The sequence below is a fragment of the Athalia rosae genome, chromosome 2, assembly GCF_917208135.1.
Source record: "Athalia rosae chromosome 2, iyAthRosa1.1, whole genome shotgun sequence".
NCBI classification, from domain to species: Eukaryota; Metazoa; Arthropoda; class Insecta; order Hymenoptera; family Athaliidae; genus Athalia; species Athalia rosae.
Genome location: NC_064027.1, coordinates 23,359,814 through 23,380,442, shown reverse-complemented (window position 1 = coordinate 23,380,442; position 20,629 = coordinate 23,359,814). Strand labels below are relative to the sequence as shown.

General features: G+C 37.8%; 1 protein-coding gene across 1 annotated transcript in view; it reads left to right on the top strand.

Moving 5' to 3' along the window:
* Positions 1-1,690: 1,690 nt before the first annotated feature.
* The window catches only part of LOC105689413 (octopamine receptor beta-2R), a 90,197-nt gene continuing 71,258 nt past the window's right edge, over positions 1,691-20,629 (top strand). The window contains exon 1 of the mRNA XM_012406405.3: positions 1,691-2,510. The gene's annotated coding sequence lies outside the window, so the exon portion shown is untranslated. The remainder of the gene's footprint in view (positions 2,511-20,629) is intronic.

The window sequence follows — 20,629 nt, the reverse complement described above, 5'->3', positions numbered from 1 at the left end:
CCAGATTCGTATCTTTTAAATTCCGAAAAAACAATCACGATTTAGCGATGTAAATTTAAAAAATCTGAAGGACAGCCCAACAACCGTTTGATTCTTCGCGATTCTCGTCATCCGCCGTAAATAGAAAGCCAAAAAATTGCGAGTGGTAAAAATAATGTAGGTACTCATCCACCATTCCGATCCTCGGCGACGCCTGTATCGCCCATATTTCAATCAGGAAGTAATGAATAACCTTTTAATCCTGAATTGCGGAATACAATTTTTTTTTTTTCATTCCATTTCAGATCCTCATTTCACATTCTACGTTACGTAAGAGTTGACGCTGAAGAGGAGGGATGAGTTTTCCAGACGAACAAAATTGTACATTATATGGAGAGAGATTTGATTTTGATCCAGACTTAATTTCACTCTGAAAAGGGGAGAGGGGTGGGGAGGGTTAAGAGAGCAGCAGGAAGCTTCGAGACGGTCTCAACGATTATATATACACGGATGAGATCTTTTCGGACGTTTATTTTCTGTTTTCTTACTTTTGACAGTTTTTCTGCACGCTTACTCTCAAAACTGAATTTGAATTAAGTGCACTCCAATTGTGAGCACCTTTCATCAACGCTAAAACTACGTTTAATTATTTTTTTTTATTCCACTTTCTCCGAGTCGCTGAATTCCGGATTGAAGATTTTTCATTAATAATATACGTCTATGTGTGCATAAAGTTAGAACGTATAATTATAGTTCGTGTTACACTTAATTAGTTATTATATCTAATAGCCGTAGGCTAATTTGTACTGCTAGTTAAAAGGGTTGGAGTATACCTATGTATAGTATATATACTGCAGGGGAATGAAAAATGAACCAACTAAATGTTTTTATGAGGTCGACTCTCATTTACTACCACCGGCTTACGTATACATGTATATCTATACATACACAGCTATATAAAACTCTATCTCTCCGTCTGTCTCTCTCTTTATTTTCTCAACTCGCGGCCAGGGTAAATAAAAATAAGCAGAGGAGATGAAGAAATGAAAAAAAAAAAAAAGGAAAAAAAAAAATTGAAACTAAATGCAGAGTTAGGAGGAAGAACCGTTGCAGCGGAAAAAAATGAATGAATAAATTCATGTCCGGGACACGTAAAATATTATAATCATCGCACAAGTATACGCGTATACGTATCTACATGAAAAACGGCACCTGGTACGGTAAAATTCGCGAAATTTCTCGGGATCAAACGTCAAAAATCTCATCCCTTACGATTCGTTCAAACGACAGGGATGGTGGAAAAAAAAATTGTCGGACGATTCGGGGAGCGTGGAATATTATGGGTAATTGCTTATCTACAAACTTCCGGGCGATGGACTAGGTGATTTTGCTCGGGTATGCTCCGCTCGCGTATATACGTTCCACACTTCTGCTCCCGATGTTTCTTTTCGAAATGATAACATTTGGGAGCTTTCTATTACACGGTGAACCTGCACCGGTGCCTCGTTGTAACTCAGAGGCTGCTTGAGCCGAGGTAGAAATGGGTGAACGAGGCGGGAGGAGGAATGGAAGGGATAGGAAAAGAGGACGAGAGAAAGAGAGAGAAAACGAGAATTTTAGAGAGAGAGAGGGACAAACACCCGGGCGAGCAGAGGGTTGAAAACGGGGGTAGTTCAGCGATGGCTGTAGTATCTCTGCGGACATTGCGGGAGGTTGACACGCGACTTAATGTTATACACGGTGTTCGTATAAGTCAATTTGAATTGTGGATCCTTCGTCTTTTTAGGTCAATAAGATAAATTACAAATGTCCATCCGCATATCATCGTTTTAACTGTCGTCGAACACTTCGTGGTTTTTATTATTCGTTTCTTTTCGCGTTTTATTAACACTGTTATTTTGTTCACGTACTATGATTTGCATCGCAACAATCGACGGGTAAAAGCAATGTAACAAAATAACGAAATGTTTTCCATTTTCAAATTATTCACGTTGCGAGTGCGCGGGAGCGTTGAAAAAAATTTGAAATCAGTGACCATGATTAACGATGATAATGTACACGTAGTGAATTATTTTATTATAATATGAACGAATCGCGTAGATTTTACAAAAGAAAGAAAAAGACGAAAAAAAAAAATTCCTCTCCAATTACCGCACGTTACATCGATGTGTAATTATTTATTTGGTAGATTAATTAACATAGCAAATTCATGCTAATCACTTTTGTCATGGGAATTTTTTATTAATTTATTTTCAATTTATCAATTAAGTATGTATCGAATTCAATTAGTTTCGCAAAATTTTAATTCTGTGCGAAAAAGTGATCTGGTGTTGTGACGTCTATTGGAAAAAAAAAAAAAAAAAAATTAATGATATAAAATATGTATCAATAATAAGAAATATAGTTGAAGAAGAGAAATTATAGAGAAGAAATTGAAAGTTCGCACATCCAACATCGGAGAAATTTATCAAGTTCGTACAAGCTTCGAAGGGGGTAGCTTAATTTATCAATGGGCGACATGTATTGAGAGGGTAAGAATAAATATTTATCATCAATTATCGCATGATTTGAATTGAATATATAGTTTTATTGATTGACTCGAGTATGTACTCTGACTTACTGACTGATATATATTGACATACGTATATATGTATGTATACCAATATTAATACGATACGAGGGGATTTCCGATTATGACCTCTATAACCGGATGATTAATCTTCATCTGTCCCGGAAGACAGAAAGCTCGTATAATCCAGACTATAACACCGTTGGCGAAGAGTGTAGCCGCTGTTCTGGGTAATTGAACTACCCTTATACATTATATACATGTAGTTACACACGATGTTGTATCCAATTATTATGCGACCGATGATCGATGATATTTTTCATAAACAGTAAGAAAAAAACGGACGATACACGTGAATACTCTGCCTCATTTCACAGCGAACTCCCTTCTTTCCTTTCTTCCGCTCTCTCTTTTTCCCACGTAGGGAAATGCGATACTATTTACCTAATCATTTACAGAGACAAGAACAAATTTTCTTGTAACAAATGATCTGGAAATAAAAAGGACATTTCAACCTCAAACCGCATTCGGAGTGAGGGAATAAAACAGGTGCTATAAAAATTTCAGATCAGAATTCGATCCAGCAATTTTGGTTCCCTCGTTCTGTAGAGGGACGGTTGGATTATTGAAAAAAAAATGGATCCCGAAATTCTCAATTTTCAAAACAAAGCACAGGCTTATCGAAATTTGAAAGCTCCGTACCGTTTTACTTGACCTCTCAAACGATATATCGTAAAATTCTTGTCAAAGTCAAAAAAGAATGCCAACCCTGAAAAATTTTGGCCCGCTTAACGCTGATCGTAATATGGTGGTCTCAAACGAGCGATATACGAGACTCTGAAATTCTGATGCGGGTACCGCGGTCTTTGAAATGTCGGGGGGGGGGGGAGAAATTTGGGTGCAAAACCGCGCGAATTCGCACGGCAAAACGATGAAAAGGGATCGAGAGAAAAGGGGTTCCATTTCACCCGAATAAATTCCTATCCTTATATACACCTAAATTAATTATATCAAATGCGACGTATACGTGGGGCATTCCACATCGCATTGATGATACTCCCGAGGGTCTGACCCCGAGGTCTCAGATTGCGATGAAATAATTTCTTTCTCTTTTTCACGGTACGTTGAACATCGAAAGCACGCTTGATTGGTTTTTTTTTTTTTTTTCTTTCAATTATTCGTTTTTATTTTTTCATCAAGCGTACGATGTTCAAAAGTTAATTCCGCATTTCTCTTCTCTGAATCAGAAGACAATCACGATTCTTCGGAATATGTTGAATTCGATACTCCTATATTCTGTAGATGAAAAAAAATATATATCGAAGACATGTAGAGGACCGCAGACGGGACCGAAAAAATGAGGTGAGAGAAGAAGGAATAGACTAAAAACAGAAAGTATAGGCGAAGGGATGAGAGGGCAGGTTCGGGGGAAGGCTCGATTCAACTCACGTTTTAATTCAGAACCTTGCGCATTTTTTCCCTTCTATGTACGTGTCATATGACAGCACCTACATTATCACGTATCCAGCATTTCACCAACCTGCACGAACTTTATATTGTCTGATCTCTCTTTTACGTACCAGAGCGCGACGTGTGTAAAGATAATAATAAAAACTGAACAAAAATATTTTACCCACCGTTACGTATTTTTCTCGGAGCAGTATAGCGCGCCGGGAAATAGGAATCTATTTTCATGCACGTTATGAGCGAAAACCGCAAATTAACGCGCAACTACCCTACACGGTCGTTGATTTTTTGTTCCCAAGGAGCAGAAAAAGAAAAAAAAAAAAAAAACATCAATCTCCAATTAAAAATGAATTTTTGTTTCTTCAAGTATTTTTCATTTTTATTTTTGCCACCGACGGGAAATTCGTACGGGCGATAAAAATTAGAGTTACATTTATTTATATACGGCGAAAATATGCATATTATCCGAACATTTCGACTATGATTGTCAATCAATCATAATCAATCAATTACGCATCAGGCGTCCACCGCTACACGGAGCGAAAGGATTAATGTGGCAATCGTTTACATAATTACCTGCCAACGAACTTCCGCACCGGATATGGCCTAGTGGAGAGAGGTGGAGAAAGGTGACAAAATTTTTTGAAAATATTCGAATATAGCCCACAGTGCGGAGAATTTAAGGATTTTTATTCCGGTCTTACTCGTTTCCTTTACACGGCAACTAATTATGGCAAATGAGGAGTGCGAATAATTGTTTCTCCTCGCTGGTAGATACGATATACATGTAGATTGCTTCAATTATAGTCGTGCGGTGAGATAGATGGAGAAGGAGGATGAGAATATCCTGAAGGGTTTTTAGGATCGAGTATAATTAATTGCCGAGTCAGCAGCTCAATCCACGTTGATTTTTCGTCCGTACTTTTTTTTTTTATGCTTCAATTTGTTTCTTTTTTTCTTCATTTGTTTTTCATTTTTCGCTATTCAACAGGGTAGACAAATTATGCTAATCTTTCATTCCTGAATATACTCCTCATCATATAACATGGTTCAATCTTTACTCCGTCGTTATTAAATTATTCGCATAAGTTATATACATCCGTGAATACGTTCGCTCGAATTATTCTGAATCTTCGAAATTAAAATGAATAAATAAATAACTAATAATAAATTCGAAGAAAGTTAGAGGCGGATGAAAAAATAAAGGGTCAAGAAAAAATGGGGCAGAGTTATGTGTACGATAGGGTGAATTATGAGGGGTATATAAGAGAGATTGATTCGTAATATAGGAAGAACGAAATATTTCAGCAGAAATGCCGATCCCCCAACGCTGCAGGGTGATGCTCATAAAGCGTAGCGAAGGTGAACTTTTTTTTTTTTTTTTTTTTTGGTACAAAAAGTGTGATTTTTTAACAAGCTCTCAAAAATTTTTGTCAAAAAAATTCAAAGTACACTTGATACACACAGAATTTCAAAAAGCACTATAAAAATTTCACATTTTTTTGATATATCCCTTTGTATAGGCCGCGTTTGTTCAAGTGGCAAGTACACGAAACACAAGGAACCTGAACGTGAAGGGCACGTGTGTACCGAGTTCATACAATAATGCCCAAGAGCGTCTATATTGCACTCATTTCTTCAAAAAACAACTGAGAATATTTTACTTTTTCGTCATATTAACCCGTCAGATTTACCTACTTCATTGTTTGTTATTTGTAGGGGCAAATTGGCTAAACAGGTATAATGAAAAGGCTTAATGTATAAATTATACTTCCTGTACGAGAAGCAGTGATCGTAAGTATAAATTAATATTAATTCAATATCCGATGTAGGTTTAGGAAAATGAACAACTTTGGAATTCATCGCGATGAATAAAAGGAAAAGTTTGCCGAGCCAACGAAGCAGGGAATACTCCTTCTGTTGTACACTTTCCTTTCTTTTTCCCTTTTTCACGGAAATATTAAGAGCCGGTAGAAAAATTGTTGAAATCTTTGACCATAAGTATTTTTTGTAAAACGTAACGTGACGCATGATTTGAAAAATTTTAAGATGCAAGAAATTACGGTGGGCCGAAAAAAGAGTCATATAGATTGTCGGAAGTTACACTAGAATATGCCAGAACGTTATACGAGCATTTAATAACACGTGGTCCCGCGGCGGTCTTCGTTTCGACGCAGAACTCCGTACCAAAGACGAGTGTAAAAGAAACTGGGTAAGTACCAATTGACACCCTCACGCCTTGACGAACACTGCAGTACAAGTTGGACGAGATATTCCATTAACTTGAATTGATTGTTGGACTGCTCTAGAATAATCAAGTTAATTGAATGTTAGCCGTCGTTAACGGAATCAGCAAAATATTGATTTGTCTTTTTTCCCGTACGTGTGATTTGAATTCTCACTTTTTCTCTTGCTCACGTTCATTCGTTTCAGGTAATAATCGAGCGTCAAACGTGAGCCGATCCTCGTCCACTCGACCAGTGCACGTTTCCAAAATTTGATTCAGGGTTCGCCGCAAAATACGGTAGCGGAAAAAATTCGGAATTCCATACTCAGATGACAGGGGAACTGCAAGGTATGCGTAATACTTGTGCGCACATGTCAACTAATTTCGAATTCCCGTGATGCGCTGGTTTCCTTTGAACTATGCTTCGTTCATAGTATAACTCTGTACGTATATATCGCATGCCAGGTACCAAACATAGTATAGTTCGTATCTCAATGCCTGCAGCTGGCAAATATTGAATACAGGTGACAGCCATATTATATGTATAATACAGGTGCACAGGTACATACATATATGCATGAGTGTGTATATGGTAATATTCCGCCATCGTATAGCCATGCCGCGACAATGACGATGACGGCGTTGATGTTCATGCTGAAACGAAAGTAATACGTACGAATTGTTTGCTCGATGCAAATACATGTCTCATTATAATTTCGATATTGGATGTCGCAAACAATTGCAGACATCAGATTTTGTCGGATGAACGAAATATGAGGTCATTATTCAATTTCGATCGTCCGAATAATAACTGGCCTTTGCCGCATACGCATATTCCAGTTGATATAATGTTTATCGACTATGCTGTGTAATCGGAAAAAAGAATTTTTATTATTTGGAAATTCAATATTTGCAATTAGCGATGTCCAATTTATACGTACAGCGAAAAACATCAATGCTCGGTCTCTCGATGACTGCGTGTGACGACGGATTATCCGTCCATTCGAAAAATCCCGGATCATTAGGCGCTACAAAAGAAGTGAAAATTGCTAGCGCGATAGCGTGTTTGCTGTTGGTCGTTTACGGCTCGTACCGCTCGAAAATTTGGGTACACATGTGATAAGAAACGCCGATTAACGTCAACAATGGAGATGAGATGAGAGAATGGAGGAGAATGATAAAAATGATCTGGACTCGTTTTTGGAAATAAAAATCACAAAAGACTCGAGTTTGGTTTCATTGTTCGAGTAAGGGAATGAGAAAATGGCGTATTTCTTGCGCTACCCGCGAGAGCGTACGACCGTTGTAAGTATAATGTACGTGTTATTGTATGTACACATGGAGGATACCCCGTCTTTCAACTCTTGAATTTAATGCGCGTAGATATGCAGATTTTGGGCTTTAGTATCGAGGTTATAAATTCGAAAAAGTTTGTCCGATAGACCGTGTGCTCGGAGCGGCGCAAGACTTTGCGGAATGTTTTGACCTGTTATTTATTACCGCGAGGAATTTATCTGACAGTTGCAGCACACGCCTGCACACCATATCCTCGTCGTTTCTCTTTTTCTTCAGCGGTCAGAAAATTCACGTGTAAAATATGTACATGTGTCGGTGCATGACATGTTCGGTAACACTTTCGACTTTTTAACTCTCATTGACTTTTACGATCCACCGCACGCTTGTATTCGAATTTAATCTCCATATCGCATAAATAGCGATTAGATTATACTTCGATTATTCGAAACGCATAAATCTGTACTTCAATTTCGAGTCTCAAGCGACACATAATCCGAGCCATTTAATACGTAGAGATATATGTATATACGTACGTTACAGTGTGGATGGTGAAAGCTTTCGGGTGCCCGGAAATTCCCTAATTTGCCCTTAATTTAGAGTTAAAAGTTTTGAGGACCTAACCCTGTACATACATGCCTATACACCCCTCCGAAGAGACTTTCGATGTTGACTAAACTAAATTGTATAATTTCCAGTTGTTCCTCGTCGGATTTTCTTTCGCACATATATCCGGGCAATCATAAATGTTCCTTCATATTTTACCAAAAATCAGAGTCAGGATTTTCTTATAGAAATGAACATCCTGAAGTGCGCGTTCTGTCGGGACATTATTATCATCGCTGATACTCTACTCTTACTAGTGAAACGAAATTTTTTTCAATTTCATTTGTACTCAAAAAATTGATGCCGATACAGTGGCAGCCGGTATCAGTCTGGCTACCTTCCTATTGTACACGTAATAACGTGCCGGAGACATACCCACCTATCTCCTTCCGGAAGTTGATTTTTCTATCGTTCTAAGAGGTAATTCCTGGCTGGCTTTTTGCACTAGAGAAGGCATCGCGCGGTACCTTACACGGGTTTTTCCTCTTCACTTTTCTTGTTCTCCTTTTTCTTCCTCTAATTTTGCTTCTTTTTCAATCACAAAGAACATCCCCCATAAAGGAAACTTATTGCCTTTGCGCTCCTGTGTGGGGCGTGATAGAAGCAGGTTCGGAAATTGCTCCTTCTTCTTCAGTTATAATGTTACCAGAGGTACGTAGAAATGTGGAGAGGGAAGGATAAAGAGAGAGAGAGAGAGAGAGAATCAGCGAGAGGATGCTTGAAACGAACAAAATTAAGTTGAGTATATCTTAAAGAATGGCGAATATGTTGTATCTTTTTTGCAATATCCAACATAAACTCACGGAATCTCATGGGACTTTATACCCTCTAGTACACGAGAGATGTACCCTGTACTTTATATCGAGTATAAAGGTACAAAAATACCTGCTCAATGTACACGTTATCCCGTATCAATGACAATAATGACAACAATAACCATTCAACAACATCGTTCAGGAATTTATATACTCACGTGATGTGACGTTCACCCACGACGATATACTTATTGAATGCATCTATACGCACACGTTGTACCATACGCGTACATACGTATACACATGTAATATTGCATGTACGAGACAAATAGATACCATATTACATAAAAACATGTGACTATACATGTATATATTTTTCCTATTTCCTCGTAATAGTGGCTGTTAGAATCGAATATTGGTAAAAGAAAAAAAAAAAATGGCCTACTGCAAGTTATACCGAAGCTGCAGTAGCGACATTTAATAATCCATTGTGCACGTCTATGTAGCTATATGACTGATGTACACGTACATTTCACAATTGTAGAAAATGAACAATGGGGGGAAAAAGTTTAAATATGATAATTAATGTCACTGGTATTAGCATCCTTTTTTTGTTGCCTTCATTCTAGTTTTATGCTCACAACGAATCATTCGTTTGAATTTTTTTCTCCACGCAGCGCTTCATATTTATTATTTCATTTTTGTAATTTCGGTAGGTTATAGGCTCTACCATTTCATCACTTGTATACGTACTATGCATGAACGAGGTCCGTGCAGTTTTACCAATTTGGTTAATTAATTTCAACTCACTTCAGAGTGAACCAGCTCATACCGGACTTTTCCATCGATTTTCGTAGCACCACTTATGAAACGTGAATACGTTCTACAGGATAGGGCAAAAGGAAAAAGAAAAATGCACCGACCAGCTGAAAGAATTGGGAAAAATTTGATGCGCGATATGGGAGATAGAAAATTTTACATTTGTTGCCAAGATATTTGAGCGCAAAAAAAGGATTTTCAAGAAGTCGCTGCCAAAACGAGGAAATACCGAAGAATGTAAATTTGGATTCAAGTTTTTGTTATTATTGAAAGCTATTGAATTTTGTTAAACGCTATTTTTTTGAAAGGATAATCACATTCTTTATTTCTAAATATTTCTTCTTCTCCAATATTTTACGTATCCAATATTTCAAGAGCAACTGATCGAAAGAATTATCGACGGAAATTAAACTCGAGATCGCGCGTACTTCCGTTAGTACATTTCTGAAATATTCATCTGCAGAGTAGCGAAGAGATTACAAAATATGATGGAAATTTGAGATAAAAAGCTCGGAAACTCGGGAGCGAAGTTGAACGAGTACGTCATATTGTCGCATGACAATTATTATCTCTGATATTTTCTGCATATCGAGATTACACGATAATAAAAATACGTCGAGTCGTAGCGATCCGCTCTTCGAACAAAAACGAGCGATACGACGCGTCTGAATTTTGCAGGATCTGGGTCCCTGGTACACACGGACATGGAGAAAAAAAGCGGAATCGCGACTGGTTCGAACATCTGAATACGCCACATAATCTATGTTGCACGTATCCACCGCCACGCAACATATTTAGTGGCTGAGACTAGCTGCAACGCGATTTGGACCCGATAACTGTGCTCGGCTAGTGCTATTACGGGACGATGATGTGCATTCTAATATTCATCGGCTAGAAATACCGTGTACGTAATCACTGGCCTTTCTGTAGTCATATTGTACATTTATATATTCGCATACATACGTGCTTACATAAATAAATATATGCCCATGAATGATTATGTAAAATTCCAGTCTATAGAGAGATGATGATTACGTTCGGGGCACCGATATAATTTCTAGCCGTGTTTCCAATCACTTTGTGGGATTTGCTGATTTGCTCCGCGGAAATTCGAAATCACGGCGATGATCGAATACGCCCGCACGTCGGTCATGTCCCCGCGTGTTACTGCAACACGTATGCACATGTATTATTTGTTCCGGTTCAACTACTTTCTACATTTTACCGCGTGCAATCGAATCCCCGAACACCTCGCATCGATTAACATGTACATGTAACTCCGCGGCATTCGCGATAATTGAGGTCGGCTATACTTCGGTATCGGTGCAGGGTCGTAACATCCCTTAAATGTGAACGGGATTAGGAAACCTGAAGAGTTAATGAGTTCGGGTTTTCAAAGAGTGAAGAATTTACTCCGTAAGCTCGCGAGGAAATGCGTGCAGGTAGAGTGAATTTAACAAAGTTAATAATCAGCAACTGCGTACGATGTATTTTTCATTTTTGGTTTTTATTTCTGAGGTTGAAATTATTCTTTCCACCCGGAATAATAATGGCCTCCCGGCCGCTAACAAGATCTCCACTTATATATTCGCGTCCCAATTAATTCTTTGAACATCTGTCAAACGCCGGATTATTGTAGTAGGTAAATGTAATACACACCGCACGTACGTACCGCGTAAAACGTACGTATGGGTTTTATTGTTATATTCACGTCATTCATTCCTCATTTTTATTCACCCCTGAAATATCTCGTGCATCGATTCCGAATTCGATTTCCACATTTCCACGCTATGTATTTACGTATCTATATAATTAACCTACGTCTAATCAAGTCAGGGTAGATACATTAGGAACCATTAGTGCCATTAGGAGCACACAGGTAACTACGTGTCACGTCTACGGGGTAGTCCATTTTAAACGTCACAAATGAAATATTTTGCACAACGATTTTCAACTCATCGTCCGATATCTTTTCTATAAAAATGAATTGAAATAAAATTCAAATAAACGAAAGACTTGTCATTATTCCTTTATTGCTTTCGGAGAGAGGCTATGGTTAACGATCCTTTCGGCAAGGGGTGAACTTAAATTGAAACAAAGTAAAATAAATTTAAATGAAATTGGATGAATTCTGATGAAATTAAATATAATCAGAGATAACGAATTACGATAAAGTAAAATAAAAATAATTATTTCGCTTTCACCGTCTCATATATATGTATTTCGAATATAAGTACACATATGCCTTTTTTCTTGTCTCGCTGTCGGTTAGGAGTACCGACGTTCCAACCCCTCGAGCTTCTATGGTTAGTTCCCCCCCCCCCCCCCTCTGCCCCTTCATAAACTTCACAAGTAAGAGGTATTTCCGAAGATTTCTCGGGTCCTCCTAAACTGATACTCAACTCTACTATAATTGGAGAACGGCCGTTGATCATCGTATCTTTTTTAATCGATTGTACCGACCATAGTACAGAGTCAAAGTATTATCGAATCTCAAAAGCGGTGCAATAGGGTGTATGAACAGAGCCTTTAATCAAGCCCAATTATTCTATCCGGGAAAGATGAGGGTTCCCGACCAGATCCTCCAGAACTCTTTACGGGATCGGGGTTGAAACTTATACACTGGTTTGAATACCCTCTAATTTGTTTATGTCACAAGTTCAAAGCGGCAGTTGTCGGTTATGCAAAATATCCGACCGTTATATTTCCACCCCCTACTTCCCAACCCCCGTTTCATTTTTTATTCTCTTATTCTTGGCACGTATAGGTATTGTGAGAATTTAAAACTGGGCGGAGGAAAAAGCTACGAGAATTGAGGATCTGAGAAATTTCTTTCTCTTTCAAATAGCCTTTATATTCTTCATACTCATTTCCCGAAAATTCTTCAAAAGAAATTTTTAATAGGATGATATTTGTGGAGAGTTCCTTTTTTCCGTATTATAGGTCCTCAATTATAACCATTCGTTTTTTTTTGTTTTTTTTTTCATTTTTCACTTCACTCCGCAAATTTTTCCTTTTTTTTTTTGATCAGTATCGAAATTAATTGGAATGTCAGCAATTTTGATCAGCGGATGATATGATCACGTTAACAATTTGTGGAGATTGCAAATTCTAGCTATTCCGTTGTACGTGCGCAGAATTTCTGTTTCGTTGAATTGGGAATGGTCAGTGGCGGAATGATAGTTTCAGTATATAACGATCCTATTGAATCACGGTGTATCTATAACGTGTTTCGATCACTATCGCTCGCAATTGAAGCCACATTTCCACATTTTCACAGTCCTGAAATACAGACTGAAAAAATGGAAGATAATCTTTTCGCCAATCGAAGTACCTGTAAAGATGTCAAAGATTTTGAGGAATCGAGCGACGGTTTGGCGCGGGCAAAGAATTATACCGATACCGCGGATGGATCAAAAGGAGGAGGTTGAGTCCCTCGGGAATCGCCAAATCTCGAAGACAGGATCTCTCGAAGTAAAAAAAAAAGAAGCTAGAACGATAAATAAACGTAGGAGGATCAGTGGAAAGAAACCAATCGTTCATCCCGCAGACTTGGAAAAGCGGAAGGCATGAGAAAGTAAGAATATTTGAAAAAAATCTCCAGAGAATATCGGAGAATAAGAGAAATTGAAGAGAATGACTCGGTGCAGATCGTATAAAAGAAAACGGGTTATAGAAATATCAGTTGGAGAATTCGGTCCAGTCTGAATTATTAGATGAATCGGGATCATCCACAGGAATTTTATTAGTATATAAGATCAGAAGGAAGGCTGCCGCAGAGAGAAGAGAAACAAAAAGAAAGATGACGAAGGTTTTTCGGGATAGAATAAATGGCAAGGATTACACACGAAAAATTCCTTATGGCGTCAAAAGGAAAGAAGAGCTAGTGGCGGTTCGAGATATAACGTTAGAACAAAAACCGTAGGACATTTGAAAGGGAAGAAAAAAAAAACCTCGAGAAACAATTCCAGTTCTAATAAAGGGGTTGCTCGCGATATCCTACGGGAATTACAGGTGGATGAGATCTACGGACAAAACACCGCCGTCTTATTTCCTGCAGGAAGAAAAGAGGAGAAAAAAAATTCGGTAATGTAATAAAAGAAGGAAAAAAAAAATTAAGATAAGGATACGTATAGCTACCAGATTCAAACCTCAGATCCGATTCCTCAAGGACCGCAACACAGCCAGCCGGTAATCAACGGACACATCCCACAGGACAAGATTATCAGGAATATCACTATCATTTGCAATTGGAAGGGTGTAAAGATTTGTTTTCTTATTTTTCAGGCTAATAATAAGGACGATTTTTATATCTAGAATAATGGACATAACGAAAATTCTGTTCCTCGAAAACGAACCGGATACTTTAATCAAACCTTCCATCTTTTACATCACGTGATCGTATTTGAGACGATGGTCTGTTGTCGGTTGAGTAATTGAACGAGCTAAAAAACTGTTCCCGCGGATAAAATTACACCAATGTTACAGATATATTTTGTCATAATTTCAAGAAAGTACAATTAGGATAAAAGGGACGTAAGACGAATCAGCTGACTGTTTCGCTGTCGGTGTTTCGAGTGTATTTTTGTGACAGAACAAATGAATTTAGAAAAAAAAAAGGTATTTTTTTTTTTCAGACCGGGTCTATTAGGCACAATATGAACGTGGGGTGAGCAGGTGTTTCGGTGTTTGGTAATTTGCATGTGGTGCATGCCTACGGGATTAGGTATTTCATGTCCATAAAGCAACGTATATATACGCTTTAGTTACTCCCGGGGGAAGCAAACGCGCATCAGGTGTATTATATCATACGCTTCATCATAACCACGAACGTAATACTATACCCCCCTGAAGTTTGCAGTGAATTGTAAAACCCGTAACTAACATCCCATACTAAACGATCCACCCCCTCCCCTCCCCACCCCTTCCTGCGTGTATATATATGTAACAAATTACAGCGGAAATCGACCCTATACGATACGACTAATACGTTACACGTACACCTATCGATAAAATGATCGCTGCAGGTGCTGAGCATGGAATTGCGTTACCCATAAAAATCTCGCAAAGATTTTTGGAACGAGGGACAAATACGTTTACGTGAAAAGACGATAGTCACATGATACGTATCACATTCTATAAATGAAGAGTTCGATCATGTGGAAAACGATTTGTTCTGAATTTATGGTTACGAGTATATCACACCATTGCTCGAAAGGGAGAAAAACGTCGTTCGAATTTGAACGGACCTCCCTAATCGGGACCTCAAAAATTTGACGTGGAGGAATTTCGACGCGCGACAAATTATTTTCAAGATAATTGAACCCTTTGTTCGAAAGGGAACAACCCGTGCTGGTATATCGCACGTATTTTATAGCAAACTAAATAAGAGATAGAGAGCAAGAAAAAGATGAAGAAGAGAAGAGAAGAAAATAAGTGAAATAAAATAAATGCTGACGCGAACGTTTAATAAAGACCTCCGCATTATTTGTTATACCATATACCTACGTATATATCCACCCGTTATAGCCAGCAGCAATTCAGAAAACGAACACAATAGTTCGGTTTTATATATTTTCATTTATCCTTACGTCACTTTTATTGACTGTTTTATACAAAAGATTATTGCGCTTCACTACTGCACGTTCAAGATTTTTTTCTTTTTTCTTTTTTTTCCTCTCTCCAACCGTTATATACGTCGGATTTCTACGAGAAGAATCGTTGTGATCACCGATCCGGACGATTGCAAAAAAATTTAATGAAATAGTTTCGAAGGTACATTTTTCAATGAGATAATATGTAACGCAGTTTATCATTAAGAACAACGATAATGATATAAACGTGAGAAATAAATTGCGGGTAATTCGGGTGAATTGGGTTTGATTCGGCATTCGGCTCGAAAATTTCCTTTGACTTTCACCGTACGCTCTGCAGATCAAAGCAGAAAATAATAATCACAATAATAATGAGGAAAACGTAAATTATAAGCAGCCTTCATCGAGGGCGATCACAAGAATTTTGCATTTCGTCCGGCGAGTATCTTTTGGATTTCATATTTATTCATTCGAATTCGTCTCTCACTATTATCGTTGTCATTAGTATCGCGGTTTCTTTCGTAACTTTTGGTTCCATGTCGACCTTGAATTCGGTTGCTCCCTTTCGTTAGAAGACTCAATTATAAAACGTCGGATGTAGGTAAGGGGGTGGGTGGGATTGGTTGGTTGTAGTGAAATTGAAACTGTGCCATAAGAAATTTAATGATTGCAATATTTATTCGCTCGTGGGGGTTGAACGAGCTGATTCTTACCCCCTAACTTATATATAATTGTGTTTGATCATCATTAAAGAATATTATTTGGAAGTTAAGATCTTGAATCTCCACCACCCGCCACACGTAAAGGGTGAATTTATGCTCGATATCTGAAAGATTCCGGGAAATAAGAATATACGTACACATAAATACAATATATAATACATACCTCGATGCTTTATATATTTTTTACAAGATTCATAAATTCTACCACAAAAAATTGATATCCTTAATCGAACGGATTATTTGCGCGAATATCGCCGCGATTGAACGTTATTTAGGGATTATCATATCATCTCTATACCCTATTGATAACTATACATAAGCACACGTATATGTATATATAGGTATGTACCAGTTACATGGGATAATCATAAGCTATTAATCAGGAGGTTGATTTAGCTCTACGGTGAAAAGAAATCCCGCAATTTCGTAGCCGGATCAAAATCATTCAGTGATATTCCCAATTATTAATAGGGATATCGCAAAACCGTACCGAATCTGGGGGACGTAAAAAGAGTATAGATATTTTTTTCATTCCGTCGATGTCCTCTCAACGTTCCATTGATTGAAGAAATGAAGAATTTTACATGTTTTCATTTTTTTTATTCATGTTTCTTTCGGTTTCTTTACAATTCATCTGTTTCGGACTATTTCAGAGATTTCTTGATAGGTCAATTTTCTTTTCTAAAAAAATAAAATGGCGTCCCCACTACCACTTCTATTCTCATTTAATTATATACATACGTACAGGTCACATACATATAGGCGTATAAATGGTTCAGCTGTTCTTGTGAAAGTGAAAGATTATAGACTGCCCCATCCTAAGTGGATTTTTTGTCCCTTTGCCTCCGGCCCTTTTATAAACCCTCACGAATGTTGCCCGGCTTTGGTACCCGTACTACGCCTATCTCGGGGAAAAAAGGAGAATCAAAAAAAAAAATATCAAACGAAAAAATAAAAATAAATACCATATCCTTGTGCGTCTTTCCGACCGTATCAAATGCCGTTCTGCTTATTGTTGGCTATATACGCATGTGACTGTACGATTTATACGAGAATTACCTATTTCATCTTATTTATCTATTTAGATATTCGATTTATTGTTATACATATATATTTCTTTTCAATTTATTCTTCCATTTATATTTTTCTTATTTTTCTTGTAATTTTGTTATTCCGAAGGGGAATTTCTCGGATAACTTGGGGAACTGCAGTCCATAAAGCCTCAAAGGAACTGTCGTAAATAAGCAGAAATAACGAATCTGACCCCATTAAGTTATTCCAGTTTCTACCTAAATAAAAATTCAAATAAAAGTAAAGTTTCTGGATAAAACTTTTTTTTTTTTTTCTTCTCTCAGCTTTTTCCACTTATCGATCTGGTTCTGCGGTACCTGTACAAGAAGAGTTTGGAGGGAAATTGGAAATTTTCCGTAAATTTCGAAGCTTGTCGCAATTTTTATTTCTTCTCTTAGTGTTATACGGTGTATACGTATTTCCTCGTAGTTTTACCATTTCACTTCATCCTTATACACCGTAGGGCCAAAGGGAGATTCTGAAAAATTTATAACAGGTCGTGTAGCGAGGCTCTTTTAAAAATGTATTTAGGTAGATGGTATGTAAATAAACAGCTTGTACGTTTATCTGTGTGCACAGCGTAACTTTAAAAACTCGTACTTACAAGGCAGTTTGCTCGGTTACTGTAAAATTCGAAATTTATAGTTCAAACAGCATGTGCCGTACAAATGTGCAGTTTCATTTGATATGCGTTATACCGCGTGGTCCGAGTCGAGCCGCTGGAGCCACCGCCGCTGTGAAATAGAAATAGAAAAAGGAGAGTGGAAGGAAAGGCGAAACGAAAAAAAAAATAGCAAATACTTAAATCCGACGAAAAAAAAAACCACTCCTCTGTAAATGTTTCATTTAATCTCTTTTCGATCTTATGGTTTTTCCACATCGCGCGGTACGATAAAATTCCCGAAACACTGCAGCGATACCGTTAATACGTAGGCGCTGTTTAATAAAACGCGTACTTCCTACGGACTACCCGAGTCTCTTGATAAGAGAAACGGCGCTCCGTGTGGATTGAGCTATAAATTTTATGCCCAACCGAACGATTTTCATCCAACGCCTTTTGTATCGCGCACTCTAATGTGTCTCTTGAGGAGAGGGTATGTCGAGCCGGTCACCCTCGCGCTTACCCGCGATTCCGTGTACGCAATATGCATAATATAGCGCGCGGTAAATATATGTTACGTCACCTCTGAAATCCAGTGAATATTCATCCGCCGAAGGTGGAAGATTCGCGTTCGATGGAAGTCGGAGGTAAGATGGAAGTATTGGGAAACGGGTGATTCTTCGGACCGGGATTGGGAACAGAATCTCAGATATCGCCCTAATTAAATATAGTACGAGGAGATTTTCTTACATTCGGAAAGAATTTCGCTATCTCTCCGTACGTATATACGTAGATATATATATATATATATGTATATACATTGTAGAAATTTCATTTCCTGAATTCTTTTTCCCCGAAGGCATCGCCGTTTCATTGTCAGATCTTTAGAGTGGCCAACGGTGAAGTATATCGTAACAATTTTTATTGCTTCTGCAATAGGGATTTTATAAGGAGTTAACTTTCAACGCTTCCACCTTGTAACAAGGTGATTTTATAGTTTTATGTACATAAAGTATCGTTTTACTCACGGTGCCATTCTATAGGTAAGAATATTGTTTTTTGATACCTTATTTACCCGTATAGAATTTTACGATAATTCATCGAAGACTATATTTATTTCAACATTCGTGAAATATTTGTATTCCAGTATAACAGCTTATTTTTCATTCGCTAGAAAATTGTCGGTGGATAATTTTCGTCAATAATTATACAGAAGTACGCGTATGCAGCCGTTACGATATTCCAATTTGGAAGTAGATGTCACGCACATTGCCCCCGGAATGTCCGACATGTCGGTAAACCTGACTAGGAAACTAACGGGAGACAGATACTGACTTATCCTGAGGGAGCCTACAGCCTTCTATAGGTATCGAAGCGAGTACTATCTACGCTACTATGTATATATTCTTGTTAATTAAATAGATACGTATATACGTACCCTTCTACCTACCTATAACTAACATATATATATATATATATATAACGCTGGATGCTGCAGTATGTCAGACAAATACCGTCAGCCAACGACACACAATCTAAGCGTCCGTATCTATAGACGTCCGAACTCGATTGTATACAGGGTGTTCCCGGAATGCGAACTGAGGTAATTCAATTTTTTTTCATTAATTTTGGTTCATGTCATTTCATTTCCATGTTATTCCTCGTAGCTTTTTTGCCATGGCCACGATTGATGCGGATGAACAGCAATTTTGAAACCGGAAGCGGCACGCGTTCGATCAGAGTTCCCCGTACGGTAAAATAATATTGCAGAGATAGAGTTTATTTCGTCAATTGCTGGACAACTCTTCTGCGAATGACGAATCAATTTTGAAAAATTATTTCAGAATTTAATGTACAAAGGGGACAACAGTATAACGATCGAATTGAAAATCAATTATTATCTAAGTACGAGGGTTTTTTTTTTTTTTTTTCCTATGGACCCAGCAGAATTAGAAACTGTCTCAAAATACGAAATTCTTCTCGTCACTCTTTGCAAAGTTCATTTGGATTCGGAGCACCCCGTGTAGCACAAAGCGCAGCGAATTTCCGTCTATACGTATAACACATCATGGATGAACGTAGCCTAGAGTCACGGTGTTTTGATGAGCTGCAGTAGTGTCTGTCAGTTTCTCTCTGGAGTACAATGTGAAGTGGGAGGGCTAGAACAGCGGTAGATTCAGTTCGCCTGGGTATGTACTTGACAAAGCTGAGGGAATTCCTCGACCTGGTAGAGAAATAACGCGCAAATGAATGTCAAGTTTTGGATCGATGGATTGATAGAACAATATCGAAAGCTAGAGATCAAACGGGCGTATTTTGACTTCCGAGAAATTCAACGCCATAAGGGCGTATCCCACGAACGTTCAGAGAATGAACGAAGAACTTCAAATTACCTCGCTTCGAGTGAAATGTAATTTCAGAAGGTGAAAAAAAAAATAGAATGAAAAGAGAGAGCTTGAACTGCACGAACGTATAGAGCAACTGAAATAATCGAATTTCTAACTAAATAAATAAAAATAAATCGTGACAGAAACGTAACTTTTTCTTCCACGAATGACAAAAAAAAAAAGCCCGAAAACCAAAACAGATAAATAAAAATAAATTATGGACTTTCGGTCCGTTATTTCCCCAGAGAGCAATAACTGATATGTACGGGCATATATGTCTACCCATAGTAGATTCGTACGTTCGGATTTATTTTCATTTTTAGTTTTTTATTTTGTTTCAACTCTTTTTGTTTTATATCCTCGACGAGTGGAAGAAGGCGAAAAAGGGAAAAAGAAAAGACGTGAAAAGAAGCTGCAGAAGTGAAGGAGACGGCAGAGTAGATATGTAGTTTTTTCACATCCATGATTTTTGTTGTTTCTCTTCTCATTTCATTTTGTTCTATCTTATTTGATATTTTTTTTTTCCTCAGCTTGGGGTA